The sequence below is a fragment of the Diabrotica undecimpunctata genome, chromosome 1, assembly GCF_040954645.1.
Source record: "Diabrotica undecimpunctata isolate CICGRU chromosome 1, icDiaUnde3, whole genome shotgun sequence".
NCBI classification, from domain to species: domain Eukaryota; kingdom Metazoa; phylum Arthropoda; class Insecta; order Coleoptera; family Chrysomelidae; genus Diabrotica; species Diabrotica undecimpunctata.
Window position 1 is genome coordinate 136,904,918 of NC_092803.1, and position 14,349 is coordinate 136,919,266.

Sequence of the window (14,349 nt, forward strand, 5' to 3'; positions counted from 1 at the left end):
AAAATATATTCACTTAAAATACTTTGTTAAAACTAACAAAAAAAATCTAGAACACGTGCCATTATCTAATCGTGTACACTACCTAACGAAGAAGACACAATACTGATAACCAATGCCGTTTATGATTGTTTAATCTACTTACGCTGATTAATACTGCATTGTTAGTGAACAACGTTAGTCACAAACGGATTCATCCTTATCTGCTATCAAAATAAATGTTTATTTTTAGGATGTTGTTTTTAAACAACATGATGCAGTGAATGCTTAAGTACACTAACAGCTTTACAGCAACTATATCCATCAAAAAAAATTATAATGCTAATAAAAAATGAACTCAACTACCATCAACAAAAAATATGAAAACAACTTTTTTTATAGGCGTCATCACATTTGGGAATCAAAGAAAACGAAGCAGTGGACCAACTTGCGAACAAAGCTATACTGGATGAAAACATCCCTGAGTTAAACATGCTAATTAGAAATTACCATAAACCCTCCATTAAAATACATATTAACAGTTTATGACAAAATAATTAGAAATCCACATCCAACAAATTTAAAATGTTCTAAAAACTGTTGACACCAATTTATCACTCCAACCCACGCATAGTGAGTTAATAAGAATACCTGGATTGTCATTGAGACATACTATGCCAACCCATATTCACTTAATAAATTAAGAACCATACCTTTCTTCCATAACTTCACTGCTAAAAAAATCCTGTTAGAATTCAAACATACATCAACGAAAGAAGAAAAAACAACCTGATTACCAACATGAAGCATTTACTAAGTTGAACCTTTTAAAAGATATTAAATTTTAAAATCAAAAGTATTTAAATGGAGTTAATATGTTGTCAGTGATTGTGGGGGTAGTTTTTTGTCGTGTGTGATTAGGTTTGATTTGCCTTACGGATAATGTATCATTTACCATATCATAAATTACCGTTCATACAAGACTTAACACCGAAACTTACAAGAATTTTTAAATCAGTTGATGAGAACATAAAAATCCCTAATTAGACAGTGTTAAAAATCAATTCCATGTTCACTTAAGTAAAAGATAAAACACCTACGGACCAATTATCCAACATAGTCTATCGTATTCCTTGTGGAAGTTGCAACAGATAATATATTGGCCAAACTAATAGACACCTAAAAAGTCGTATCACTTCCCACAAAAGTGACAGCAAATTATATCCTGATAAATGTTCCCTTGTAAAACACGTATATGATGAACACCATATAACGAATTACAGCGAAACAAAGATCCTTGCAATGGAAAATAATCTCAATAAAAGACTCTTCCTCGAGATGGCATTTACCACTCAAATGGATAATTTATAAATAAGAAATCAGATGTTGAGTATATGAGTGAGATTCATGCTTATTTACTATACATTGAAAAACAAATATTATAAATAAACACACATATTTAATAAATAATTACCATAACACAAAATGTAATTTTAAATTTTACAACTAAAACACAACTTGTACAGTAAATCTCAATCAAATAAACCGCTATGACATCAACGACATGGAACTAATTATCTTCTGGAATACATCAATCAGAAACATTCGATATTTGATATTTCTGGTACTTAAACTTAATGACCGTCGTTCAACAAAATGTTTTTTTTTGTGTTTTGTTTTTAAATTGTATTATGCTTGTCTTTATATTTTAAAGGTGAAAGTAAATTACAACCTTTTTAAACTACATGTTACATAATATCGAATCTAGCTGCAATCCGCATTGCATCCTTAAAGAATTGTACTTGATGTTATTAAAAATCACACTGTCGTTAGCCTTAATCAACTAAGACATAAAATGACAAATAATTATCAAATTATACCATGTTTTAAATGACTTTAGCTCTCTGAAGATCTGATGATGCCAATAAAAATTGGAGAAATATAATGAACTGTTGAACATAGTACACTTATCAGATCAGAACAGATCAGCTGTTCTTAAGCCACGATATTCTTCGTCTTTCCACATTTCACTTTCTCGAATTTTGCCTTGCATAATAAATTGCAATAATGAGTATTTTGGCGCTTTTATCATATATCCTAAGTACTCAAGTTTTCTTATTTTGATAGTCAACAATATTTCAACTGCATTTCCTATTCTTCTAGTAACTTCTGCGTTTGTCATTCTTTAAGTCCATGGTATTCGTAGGATTCTTATGTAACACCAAAATCAAAAAGCGGGTAACTTATTTAGATGAACTTGTTTCAATGTTAATGTTTTCAAGCCATAAATAAGTGTAGTGAATATGTAACACCGGAGCATCCTTAGGCGTAGTCCTAACCTTATATCCCAACAACAAAGAAACTTTTTAAGTTTAATGAATGATGCATGTGCTATTTCAATACATGTCTTAATTTCTTTAGTTTGGTCTTCATTTGATGTTATCCATGTTCCTAAGTATTTGTAGGTATCCACACTCTCAATTACAATATCTTCTACAATCAATTGGATGTTTGCATCTGCTGATTTAAACATGATCATGAATTTAGTTTTTTTCAAATTCATCCTTGGTCCGTATTCATGACAGCATTAATTATTACTGTATCGTCTGCAAAACCCAAGTTATTCAAAACTTCGCCCTTGATATATATACCTTTTATTGAATCTGAGAGCGCCTCTTTAAATACCGCTTTACTGTAGACCATAAAGATTAGTGGTGACAGCTCGCAACCCTGTCGGACCCCAATTTTGATATCTCGGGTGTTGTGATTGTTAACTCTTACCTTGGCAGTTTGATTCCAATATAGATTAGAAATAATTTTCATATCACGACTGTCAATATTTTTGCTTTTTAATATATCTACAAGCTTTTTATGTTGAACCTTATTAAATGCCCTTTCAAAATCTGCTAAACATAAATACATGTCCTGATTCATATCCATGAATCTCTGGGCCAACACATTCAAGCCGAACAAAGCATCTCTTGTGTTATACCTTTTCTTAAGCCAAATTGTGTGTCACTAATTTCATATTTAAGAGTTTTAACAATTCTGCTGTGTATTACTTTTAAAAATGTTTTAAGTGTTTGACTGATTAAAGCTATTGTTCTGTGATCTGAGCAGGATGTTGTTCTTGACTTTTTGAGTATTGCCACGAATGTCGATTTCAACTATTGACTGGAGATTGTGGCAGTCTGATATATTAGATTAAAAAATTCAACCATAACATCAATACCATCTTTATCAATGAGTTTTAATATTTCGATGGGCACATCATTTGGTCCAGTAGCTTTATCCATTTTTGTGCTTTGATAGCATAGATGACTTCTTCCCATAATCTTGGTGATCCGGTGTCCTCTGCGGTTTCCTATGACAGTTCTTTTCTTTCATCATTAAGTAGCTTTTGGATGTAATTGGTTCAGTGGCACAATCTTTTCTTCACATAAGTAATAATAATCTCCTTCATAATATCATTTTTAAGGATATTCGTTCGTATTCTTTTTTTAGAACCTATCATTCCTTTGATTTTTTCTCCAAATTAAAGCTATCGTACTTTTTATCCAGATCTTCTATTTCCTTGAATATCTCGGAGAGCGACCTCTATTTTGCTTTTCGAATTTTTTTCTGATGTTTTTCTGAATTTCTTTGTGTTTATTCAGGTCTTTTGCTTTATGTTTTCTTCGTTCTTCCATAAGTTCAAGAATTTCTACTGTTATCCAAGGTTTTGTTTTTTCCCCAAGTGGTTTGAGGGTTTCTTTTCCAACTGACACAAGCGCATGTTGAATTTTCTCCATTTTTGGTCACTAGTTAGAGTTTCTGCATTATCTTCTTTGACTTTCCTTAAGTCTTCGTTTATTTTAAATTTCATTTCCACATATGTGTTGTCTTGTTTGAGCCCCCTTGTATCCATGATTTTCTTGAAGCTAGGATGCTTTACATTCTTTAGTTTCACTCTCATCGACAAAACTACTGGATTGTGATCAGAGGATATGTTCGCTCCTGAATAAGTTTTGGATGATATTATGGAATTTATATATGTTCTGTTGACGTTAATATAATTTATTTAATTTCTGACTATTTTGTTGTTATTGTCAGCTGGTGACCTCCATGTGTATAATCTACGTTTAGGGAGTTTGAACAAGGTATTGGCAATTATGAGTTTTTTATTGATACAGAAATATAGGCGAGTCCATATCGCCCCACAAAATTCTCCACTTCTTGGCCCAATTTAGCGTTTAATGGCTCCCATTATATTTATATAATGCCTTTTATTTAGCTTTAAGACATTGCCAATTTGTTCATAGAAGTTTTCTAGGTGCCTTCATCCTGGTTTGTACTGGGTGCATATACTTGGATTACATTTATTTTACGTTTTAAATTAGAGTTGAGACACAGCCTTAATACTCGATCAGAATAGGGAATAAAGTTACAAACAGCATTTTGAGAATTCTTATCAAATATAATGCCAACTTCCTGCCTGTAATTGGAGTTTTGCATTAAGTACATTTTTCTGATTCAGACCATTGTATATCACTTAGCCCCTGTATGTTATTCTTCATTCTGCACATTTCCGACACAATGTTATCTAGTTTGCCAGATTGGTATAAACTTTTTACGTTCCATGCTCCAATTTTCAAGACCATAGAGTTATTCTTATTTGCTTGACAGGGATTAATCTTGATGACGATCTAAATTTTGTCTAAATCTGATTTTCCTCCTCTGCCGGATCTTAAATTCCGAGCTCCATGATCATTAAGTACATTATCGACTAGTGGGTCCATGATGATTTTTACTAAGGATATCCATGCGGATCTTTAATGTAGTAGTCATCCCGTGGCTTTCCACATCTCAATGACGTTGACTAATTTAGCTCTTCCGCCTTCGGCGTTAATTTCTAAGCTCAAGGGCAATTAAGTGACTACCACGTGTCGGTGCTTCCGCACGTATATGTTGACCAACAAGTGGGGGATTACTTATACCAGTAATCGTTCGGTTAATTCTAAACTTGTAGTATCCAATAATAGACCGATCCAGGATCATTTTCTTTACGCCTTTTCTTGGTACTATGCCGCTGTCCGACATCAGAGTAGGATATAAGAAGGGAAACTTTGGTATTTAGATGGGAGAATAGGTCTAGGACATATTAATTTCTCCAAGGAACCAGGAGATTGGGAGACAATTATGGCTCACGTGGGCAGGGTCGCATCCATGAAGTAGTTCTATCTTCTACCGGTAACGTAAAAGAGTATCTACCCGCTACCCACTATAGTTGTTACTTTTTTATTCTATATTTTACGTTATAATATTGTATGTTTAGTAGATCGCCAAAATTTGAAACTTGCTTTTTTCGCGTTCTTAACTGAATGAATACTATTAGGTTTCGTGTAAGCTAACAGAGATTACCTACTGCTGGTACAAATGCTGGTTTATGGCGTTTATTCATCATGATTCAATTAAACATATTTCCTCAAATATTTATTTATTATTATATATATATATATACATATATATATATATATATATATATATATATATATATATATATATATATATATATATATAATGAACCAGAAGTATTTGCTGACAACGTAAGGAAGTAAACGTTAAATAGTGGGTTTGCAGCAATAAAAAATGAAATGTGTACTCTTCTAAATTTTTATTCCAAGCTTTCGGACATTGGTTATGTCCTTCATCAGGGAGCTACAAATGTGATTAATAAATTGTTGGCGTTGGTATAATTAATTAAAAATTGTTTCTACTTACAAACTTAACGAGGTTATATCAAAGAAGATGTATTATGTTGATAAAATTTATCATAGTCTCTCATCTATTTAATATATAAAAAAAAAACTATTTTTATGTTTAAAAATTTTAAAAAAATTACTGTAAATCCAAAAACACTTAATTATTCTAAATAAATACGTGACATTATTTTGACAAAATTCTTTCAAATGTCAATTGATAAATTATTGTTTGTGTTATTATTGTATTTATCTAGTAGTAACAAATAGGAGAACATTTCATTTAGATGGCCAATATCCGTTCTATGATTCATTGCATTATTATTTTGGCAAATGTAGGCCATTTCAAGAAAAAGTCTTTTGGTGATGTTACTTTCCTGTTCTACTACTTTGATGTTATTATAATCTATCTGATGCCCATTTTTAAATGCATGTTCACCTAATGCAGTTTTTTCAGGATGCAGTCTATTATCTGACTTGTGGGATGTAATGCGATCTTTAAGGCATCTTGATGTTTGACCATAGTATACTTGTTCACATGATCCGCACGGTATACAGTAAACAACATCTGTTAAAGACAAGAGTGCGGATTGGTCTTTAAGTTTAGAAAAAACTTTGTTAACTGTTAGTACCGTTTTATGTGCAATTTTGATATTATTAATTGATGAAAAAATTCTACTTAGTTTCTGTCCAATGTCCTTAATGTATGGAAGAGATACATATCTAATTGTATTTTGTTGTGGTAAAGGATCTACAGGTCCAATTCTATCTTGTGATACAGACAGATTTTCTTCGTTTCTTAAATGACTAGTTAAATTTTGTGGAGTGTTAAACAAAATTTTCTTTAGTAGTATACTTGGGTATGAGTTTTCAATGAATAGGTTATAAAGGATTTTTAGATTTTTTGTATGGAAAGCGGTATCGCTGATTTTAAGGACACGATTTTTCATTTCTTTAACTAAATTAAGTTTCATCGAATATTTATGGTATGACCAATAATTTAGATATCTGCCTGAACTGAGAGGTTTTCTATACCAATCAACCAGTAAATGGGTACCTTTTCGTATTAACTTGGCATCTAAAAAAGGTACTGAACCTGTAGTATCTTCACATTCTAATGTGAATTGAATGTAGGGGTTGTAACTATTGAAATACCAAAGTATATCATTTATCCCTGTGCTTGGTAATGCTAATATTATGTCATCAACATATTTTTTTATAAAATGTAATTTATAAGGTAGGACAAGGATGATGGTGTCTAGTATGTGGTCCATTACATAACAGGAAATTATTGGTGATATAGGGTTCCCCATAGGTGTACCAAAAGTTTGTTTGTAAAATTTGTTGTTAAATGAAAAATAATTGTTTTCGAACAGAAAAGTTAACAGTTTGAAAAATGTGTCCCTATCAATGTTACAATGTTGAGCAATAATCTCCCATTTATTACTAATGGCAAGTGTACATATATCTAGATAAACATTGCTAAATAAGGATACTATCTAGGCTTGCAATCACGTAGCCTTCTGGCAATTGTATGTTATTAAATAATTGATTAACTTGAAATGAGTCTTTAATATAGTATTCATTATTACAATTATATGCATTCGTTAAAATATCTGTTAAGTAGTTAGCAATGTTTTCTGTAGGTGTGCCAATAGAGGCTAAAATGGGTCTAACAGATAATGGGGTTTTATGTACCTTTGGTAGACAATAAAGGTATATCTGGAAAGTTTTATTGTCTACCAAAGGTACATAAAACCCCATTATCTGTTAGACCCATTTTAGCCTCTATTGGCACACCTACAGAAAACATTGCTAACTACTTAACAGATATTTTAACGAATGCATAAAATTGTAATAATGAATACTATATTAAAGACTCATTTCAAGTTAATCAATTATTTAATAACATACAATTGCCAGAAGGCTACGTGATTGCAAGCCTAGATGTAGTATCCTTATTTAGCAATGTTTATCTAGATATATGTACACTTGCCATTAGTAATAAATGGGAGATTATTGCTCAACATTGTAACATTGATAGGGACACATTTTTCAAACTGTTAACTTTTCTGTTCGAAAACAATTATTTTTCATTTAACAACAAATTTTACAAACAAACTTTTGGTACACCTATGGGGAACCCTATATCACCAATAATTTCCTGTTATGTAATGGACCACATACTAGACACCATCATCCTTGTCCTACCTTATAAATTACATTTTATAAAAAAATATGTTGATGACATAATATTAGCATTACCAAGCACAGGGATAAATGATATACTTTGGTATTTCAATAGTTACAACCCCTACATTCAATTCACATTAGAATGTGAAGATACTACAGGTTCAGTACCTTTTTTAGATGCCAAGTTAATACGAAAAGGTACCCATTTACTGGTTGATTGGTATAGAAAACCTCTCAGTTCAGGCAGATATCTAAATTATTGGTCATACCATAAATATTCGATGAAACTTAATTTAGTTAAAGAAATGAAAAATCGTGTCCTTAAAATCAGCGATACCGCTTTCCATACAAAAAATCTAAAAATCCTTTATAACCTATTCATTGAAAACTCATACCCAAGTATACTACTAAAGAAAATTTTGTTTAACACTCCACAAAATTTAACTAGTCATTTAAGAAACGAAGAAAATCTGTCTGTATCACAAGATAGAATTGGACCTGTAGATCCTTTACCACAACAAAATACAATTAGATATGTATCTCTTCCATACATTAAGGACATTGGACAGAAACTAAGTAGAATTTTTTCATCAATTAATAATATCAAAATTGCACATAAAACGGTACTAACAGTTAACAAAGTTTTTTCTAAACTTAAAGACCAATCCGCACTCTTGTCTTTAACAGATGTTGTTTACTGTATACCGTGCGGATCATGTGAACAAGTATACTATGGTCAAACATCAAGATGCCTTAAAGATCGCATTACATCCCACAAGTCAGATAATAGACTGCATCCTGAAAAAACTGCATTAGGTGAACATGCATTTAAAAATGGGCATCAGATAGATTATAATAACATCAAAGTAGTAGAACAGGAAAGTAACATCACCAAAAGACTTTTTCTTGAAATGGCCTACATTTGCCAAAATAATAATGCAATGAATCATAGAACGGATATTGGCCATCTAAATGAAATGTTCTCCTATTTGTTACTACTAGATAAATACAATAATAACACAAACAATAATTTATCAATTGACATTTGAAAGAATTTTGTCAAAATAATGTCACGTATTTATTTAGAATAATTAAGTGTTTTTGGATTTACAGTAATTTTTTTAAAATTTTTAAACATAAAAATAGTTTTTTTTTTATATATTAAATAGATGAGAGACTATGATAAATTTTATCAACATAATACATCTTCTTTGATATAACCTCGTTAAGTTTGTAAGTAGAAACAATTTTTAATTAATTATACCAACGCCAACAATTTATTAATCACATTTGTAGCTCCCTGATGAAGGACATAACCAATGTCCGAAAGCTTGGAATAAAAATTTAGAAGAGTACACATTTCATTTTTTATTGCTGCAAACCCACTATTTAACGTTTACTTCCTTACGTTGTCAGCAAATACTTCTGGTTCATTATATATATATATATATATATATATATATATATATATATATATATATATATATATATATATATATATATATATATATATATATATATATATGTATATATATATATATAATAATAAATAAATATTTGAGGAAATATGTTTAATTGAATCATGATGAATAAACGCCATAAACCAGCATTTGTACCAGCAGTAGGTAATCTCTGTTAGCTTACACGAAACCTAATAGTATTCATTCAGTTAAGAACGCGAAAAAAGCAAGTTTCAAATTTTGGCGATCTACTAAACATACAATATTATAACGTAAAATATAGAATAAAAAAGTAACAACTATAGTGGGTAGCGGGTAGATACTCTTTTACGTTACCGGTAGAAGATAGAACTACTTCATGGATGCGACCCTGCCCACGTGAGCCATAATTGTCTCCCAATCTCCTGGTTCCTTGGAGAAATTAATATGTCCTAGACCTATTCTCCCATCTAAATACCAAAGTTTCCCTTCTTATATCCTACTCTGATGTCGGACAGCGGCATAGTACCAAGAAAAGGCGTAAAGAAAATGATCCTGGATCGGTCTATTATTGGATACTACAAGTTTAGAATTAACCGAACGATTACTGGTATAAGTAATCCCCCACTTGTTGGTCAACATATACGTGCGGAAGCACCGACACGTGGTAGTCACTTAATTGCCCTTGAGCTTAGAAATTAACGCCGAAGGCGGAAGAGCTAAATTAGTCAACGTCATTGAGATGTGGAAAGCCACGGGATGACTACTACATTAAAGATCCGCATGGATATCCTTAGTAAAAATCATCATGGACCCACTAGTCGATAATGTACTTAATGATCATGGAGCTCGGAATTTAAGATCCGGCAGAGGAGGAAAATCAGATTTAGACAAAATTTAGATCGTCATCAAGATTAATCCCTGTCAAGCAAATAAGAATAACTCTATGGTCTTGAAAATTGGAGCATGGAACGTAAAAAGTTTATACCAATCTGGCAAACTAGATAACATTGTGTCGGAAATGTGCAGAATGAAGAATAACATACAGGGGCTAAGTGATATACAATGGTCTGAATCAGAAAAATGTACTTAATGCAAAACTCCAATTACAGGCAGGAAGTTGGCATTATATTTGATAAGAATTCTCAAAATGCTGTTTGTAACTTTATTCCCTATTCTGATCGAGTATTAAGGCTGTGTCTCAACTCTAATTTAAAACGTAAAATAAATGTAATCCAAGTATATGCACCCAGTACAAACCAGGATGAAGGCACCTAGAAAACTTCTATGAACAAATTGGCAATGTCTTAAAGCTAAATAAAAGGCATTATATAAATATAATGGGAGCCATTAAACGCTAAATTGGGCCAAGAAGTGGAGAATTTTGTGGGGCGATATGGACTCGCCTATATTTCTGTATCAATAAAAAACTCATAATTGCCAATACCTTGTTCAAACTCCCTAAACGTAGATTATACACATGGAGGTCACCATATACGGAGCTCACTTGACCATTCCATAATATTGGCTGTGTCGATTCGTTAACATGTATAGTTTCATAATTTTTAAAAATTTTGTAGAGTCCATAAGTACCCCTGTATCATAAATGTATATCGCTTAGTTCACGTGTATATATTATAGGGGTCGTTCAGATCTTTTTCACTGTATATTGGAACCATAAGTATTTTCAGCGTATATTCTAAACGGTTCATACGGACTCCTTAGTCCTTATTTTTGTTATCATTCATACGCATTACAGTATGTAATAGATATGTATACTACCAAATACCTGTTTTTGGTAGGTACGTGCTTTTCTAAAAATAGCTTTATAGATACAAAAGGATTTCGTTACCAAGTTGGATGTTTTTTTCATATGCGGAAATTTCCTAATGCATTTTGTTAACGTTAGTATGTCTTTATACGTTTTATTTAAGAATCCGATTAATATGAACTTGTTTTATTTCATCCATCTATTGTTTTACGATATCTTGTAGCTTCTTTATTATTTTATTTCTGGTTTTGTTTGTATACTACATATAATTTTGGATAGGTTATCTTAAAATAAATATTTAAGTGCTAAAATAGATATTTTTGTGTAAAAATGGATAGTAGTCCGCAAAAAATGAAAGAATGCTTAATTTATCTAGCCAGAATATCACTTTACCAATATTACATACTTCTGAATGGTAAGGTAATTTAGGGGTAATAGGTAATCAATATAAGTGGAGTTAGTGTCAAATTTGCAATGATCTTTATAAGCAATAGCTTACTGACTGTACTTTACATGTTCAGTTTAAATAATTAAACATTGTCCCTTCAGAAAAGAGCAATTTAAATGGCAAAGTCAACTAAGAAGGTGTGAAGAATCTTTTACCACCCCACATTCACACAAGTTAACCAGTGTTTGCAGGCAAGAGTCGTCCCGAGGGTTCAGATGGCGAGGATTAGCTTATTTTTTTTGGTATATCTTGCACATGTGTTGATCTGGCCAGTTTTTTCTCGATTTTAGTCATAAAATGGGCTTGTATTCGTGGAGTACATGTTGCGAGTCTAGATTTTGTTTCTTTCGTTCTTTAGCTACTTATCTTCGGATATTAGGTGTCTTGGTAGCTACGATATTGTAGAGCTTATGTATGGATGTGAGTCTTAATATCCGCTGAATTTGGATGACTAATTTATAGCTAAATCTACGTGTTAAGTATGTGTTGGTGTCATTCATACTGGCAAGGTATATTCGGCAGCAGAAGCATAGAATGCAAGCGTTTACGTTTTAAGGGTGGAAGGATGTGATTCTCATTTTTAGCTGACAAGTTTGCGGAGAATATTACTTCTGGTTCTCAGTGTGCCTTTTAGTTTTAAACAAAGTTCTGTGAATGACTAAGTGTAATACAAGCTATCTTCAAGGTATTTATAGCAAGTCCAGAGTATAAGGATTTCATGACACTATTGGATGTTCAGATTTGTGAAAACGTCTGTGTTGTGGACATTAAAGTAGCACACCTGAGTTATTCCGGGGTTTGGCTTAAAAATGATTTAATGTCTATTTTTATTGTGTTTAAGGCATGATTTAGATTTTTCTCCACTTCAGCAACAAAAGTTTTTGGTTGTGCAATAATAGATGTGTCGTATACATAATAAAAGTCCTAGTATTTACTGGTATGGGTTGATGGTTTGTGTACATGTTATACAGTGTAGGTGCCATTACGCTACCCCAAAGAAGACCGTTCTTCTGCGTTCTCCATCTGCTATTCTTACCATTGAGAAATACCAAAAATCTTCTGTTGTGTAGGGATACGCTAGTAAAACAAGTAAGTTTATTACCTAAGGAGATATCATATAGATTTTGAAAAAATGCCCTCTTATTATAGGTGTCGTAAGCTGCAAACTGCTGCTTAGATTGACAAATACCACTCCTCATACCTGATCTTTTGTACCCATCTTTGCTGTGTTGGGCAAGATTTAGTATTTATGACGTACATGATCTTCCCTGTCTATAGCAACTTTTGTCTTTTAATTTGAGTTTTTCTTCTGTTTTACCTCTTAAGAAGTATTTTGTAAAGCTGACAAAATAAATATATTGACCGATAGCTTTTGTGGTCGTTGGAGTTTTTGCCAGGTTTAAGCAAGGCAACAACTTTGTCTTTGCTTTGTTTGTCTGCAGACCTTGGATATCAGTAACTGTTGTATTTTTGGTGCAAATTTTATAATAAGCTTTGTGCTCAGATCTTCAGTCAGTGCCGTACTATTCTTTATTATATACGTAGATAGTGGATCCAAGCTCAACATCGTTAAAAGGTTCCTTCAGCTGACTGGTTTTGTCCTCTCTCATTTTAAGTTTTTCTTTGCCGGTAGAGCAAATCGATTTTCAGCGATCAGCTTAATACCAAATACACTATTTTTTGCCCTCTATGTATTTTCTGCACTAGAAATACGTCACATTTGTGCTAAGCGCATATGTCTGATAAGGTTAAGTAAAGTAAAGTGTCGTTATCTCTAGATATGCCCTTAATATTTATAGACATAATTAGAATAATTGATCCTAAAAAGGACCGATTTGACAAAAATCATATTGAACGGGTGATTCTGATTAGCCGATTAATTAATTATTCATTATCCAGGGTACAACTGATTACGGTGGTCTTGTTTGTACTCAAATTTTCGTAAAGGCTTCTCTTTTGAACCCCATAAGAAATGGCTAATTAACTTGTCATTAAAAATAATTTTACATAGTGTTACTTTTCGACGATATTTCTAATCAGATTTGTATAGTAATAACTATAGTTAATATGGAGTCTCTTTGTGAAAAGTAAATGAGTTTGTAATATCGGTCACAACTCATATATGAATGATAAAGACATAAACGGTTAAAATAAGTGCACAGAATTTTAACTAAATATATCGGCGCCATTGTTCAGGAGATGGATTTATCAGAGATATTAAAGGTTACATGTATATTCCAGGTTCTATTTACGTATTTTCATTACTAAAAAAGTATATTTAAAAGAAAGGCCTTAAGATATCTTTAGATTCTATGGAAATTAGAATCTACGGAAATTAGCAAATTAAAAAATACAGACATAATTCTGAACTGTCTCAAGTATTGTTTATATTGTAAAGGTCATCGTCATAGTATAGTCAGAACGCAACAAGGTTCTATTGGCTTTTCTGCTTTTTATCTCTTCATTCCTATTGAAAACTTAGCCACGTAAATAACGTTTTAAAAATAGATGTCAATATTTCTGAAGTGCCTTTCCTAAGATAACTTTTTTAAGCCTAGTTCGTTTGACTACATGTAATGAATTTGATAGTTCCCAACAGATAAGTATTGATTGTAGGTTGAATAGCAGTAGTTGGTTGTAAAGGCATGTGTTGATAAATATGATGGGTCGGTAGGTAGTCCCATTATTCCTAAATCTGACCATATGTTACCTCACCTGTTGATTCGTGGACGACCTAAGGGCATTTTTTCTCTTGGGGCATTCTCCCAGTTTCCCTTGGCAATG